Source organism: Actinia tenebrosa, unplaced genomic scaffold, assembly GCF_029948245.1.
Source record: "Actinia tenebrosa isolate PJP-AT-01 unplaced genomic scaffold, QUT_ActTen_1.0 PGA_scaffold6__47_contigs__length_16458017, whole genome shotgun sequence".
NCBI lineage: Eukaryota > Metazoa > Cnidaria > Anthozoa > Actiniaria > Actiniidae > Actinia > Actinia tenebrosa.
This window is the reverse complement of record NW_028292583.1, coordinates 14984907-14987229: the sequence shown is the minus strand read 5'-3', so window position 1 is coordinate 14987229 and position 2323 is coordinate 14984907. Positions and strand designations below refer to the sequence as shown.

The following is a 2323-nucleotide window of genomic DNA, read 5'->3' as shown; positions in this document are numbered from 1 at the left end:
CAACATCTTGCAGATTACAATCAAGCTTAATTTGTTTTGCTTTCTAATCGTTATATCAGTAAGTTTAACACCAGCTTAGCTCAAAGAAGGTAACGTAAAGTACAGTTATGTTGCCGGATTAACTTCAGCATCCAAGCCCCAACAGCTAAAAAGCCCACATACCGAGAGCTTTGATTCGTTTCAGACTCGCTTGTAGTGAAAGAAAACCCTCTCATTAATATTAAATGGTTTCCAACGAGGGATAAATGAACTTCTTATCAAAAACTGTTAAGTGTTTGCTAAACTGAAAGCTGTTGTCAGCTTCGACAGATTGAAAATTCTCAAAAAGTTATTCCTTGGATATTGATGATGATTCTTTTGGTGTCAGCGTCACTCTCAAGATTATGACTCATACTAACATCTTACACAATTTAAAAAAGCTATTAAAGATCGTGTAACTCTTCCCCTTTCGAAGATTCCATGACAATTATTAATAATTAAAAAATACTGATAAATGATATCTTCATTTCGGCTTTAGAGATAAAAGAGGAATTTCCTTTCCCGATTGGCAATTTGTAGACGAAAGATATGCAAATTCTCTTGGAACCAATCAACGGCGTCAATAGGGATGTATACATACAAACTCAAATTTGATCGCGGTGAATCACTTGTGCTTTACTTGGCTCAGTTGTTTGTATAAGTGAGATCATTGTAGTTAGCTACATTGACAGCCAAGTGCTACCGGAGGAAGTAAGATGGGTAAAAAAAGCAGTAAGATGAAGAAGCTCTCCGAAGAAGAGGTCTTGGAGCTTCGAAAGACGACCGAGTTCACTGAAGACGAACTGCAAAAATGGTACAACGCTTTCAAAGACAAATGCCCGAAAGGAAAAATGTCTCAGACAAAATTCAGTGAGTTGTACTGCAAGGCATTCAAGACAGGTGATGCGAGCATATTTGCTGGGCATGTCTTTCGCACATTCGACAAAAATAATGACGGAACTATAGATTTCCACGAGTTTATTCAAGGGCTTTCCATAATCATGCGCGGAGGAAAAGAAATGAAGCTTCGCTGGGCCTTCGAGATGTACGATACCGACGGTAGCGGAGAGGTATGTAGGAAGGAGATGCTGGAAATCGTACGATCCATATTTCGTCTCGCAGGAGAAGACGTCGTAAGTAGATTGCCTAGAGACGAAAACACTCCAGAGAAATTTGCTAACAAGTTATTCGATAAGCTTGATGTCGATAATAATGGGACTATAAACCAGACAGAATTTGTCCGCGGAGCCAAGTGTTATCCTTCGTTTATGAAGCTTTTGGAAAACCCAGGTTCTGTGAGGTAAATCTCCCACAAGAAGTGACGCGATTGAATTCCGCGAACTGATAAATGTTTGCAAAAGGAACACACGTATTTAAATTAAAACTATACATCTTTCGCCGAAGGAAAATGTTTTATAGAATTTTAGAAATTTAATGAGAAAAAAATAATGACTAAAAAATTGAAGATGTTTAAAAGATAATTTTCGACAAAAACAATTGTCTTCTAGAACTTCTAAAATACCCAATGTTCCTAAAGCCTAGACAAGATTTCGTTTGCACGATTTGTATTCATAAATATTCGACATCTTGATTAGTATAATTTCTGAGTTTGATTAATGCTTTTAAATTCGCTATGTTTTTATTAGTCGTATAGTATTCCTCACTCTTTGTTAGTTTGTTCTGCTCATGTACGATTTGTAGTGTTGATGTCCGATCAATGGACACGAAAAGAACCTGGAAACAAACTCCTACAATGTCAAATAATTTTATTCACAAAAAATTTGTTTCTATAGATTTTAGTTTTTAGAATTATTGCCTCAGTGTTCTTTGTTGACTGACAACCGCTGTCTCTTTGAATCTCCATGTAAATATTCCAGTCTTGTAGACTAACGATTTAAAGTTTCGTCGAGTTGTCTCTAGCGATTTTTGATGTTATTTACTAACGACGACACCTCCGTGACGACCCCGAGCAACACAGCGTATTAAAACTTGATCCAGCAATTGCAAGGCTTTGTTTGCGTGTGCTAAAATATTAAACAAAACTGAAAGCCTTAGTTTTGTGGTTTTTAATCATGTACGACCACCGAGTCAAGTTATAAATCTTATTGTGTAAAACTGTCATGGGGGCTCGTGATGCTAATACAGATCGAAGACGACTGCTTTTATTTCGTCTGCTCTCTGTATATAGAAATCTATCTTCATTTTGTAGACATTTCGTGAAAGAATACTGTGAGAAAGGAGGCAAAAAAGACAGAAATAAAAATAGAAAATGTGAAGAGGGATTATAGGTGGAGCGGGATGCTCG

At 36.9% G+C, this 2323-nt stretch overlaps 1 pseudogene; it reads left to right on the top strand.

Moving 5' to 3' along the window:
- Positions 1-551: 551 nt before the first annotated feature.
- On the top strand, positions 552-2072 carry LOC116299897 (hippocalcin-like protein 1 pseudogene; annotated as a pseudogene).
- Positions 2073-2323: the final 251 nt, after the last annotated feature.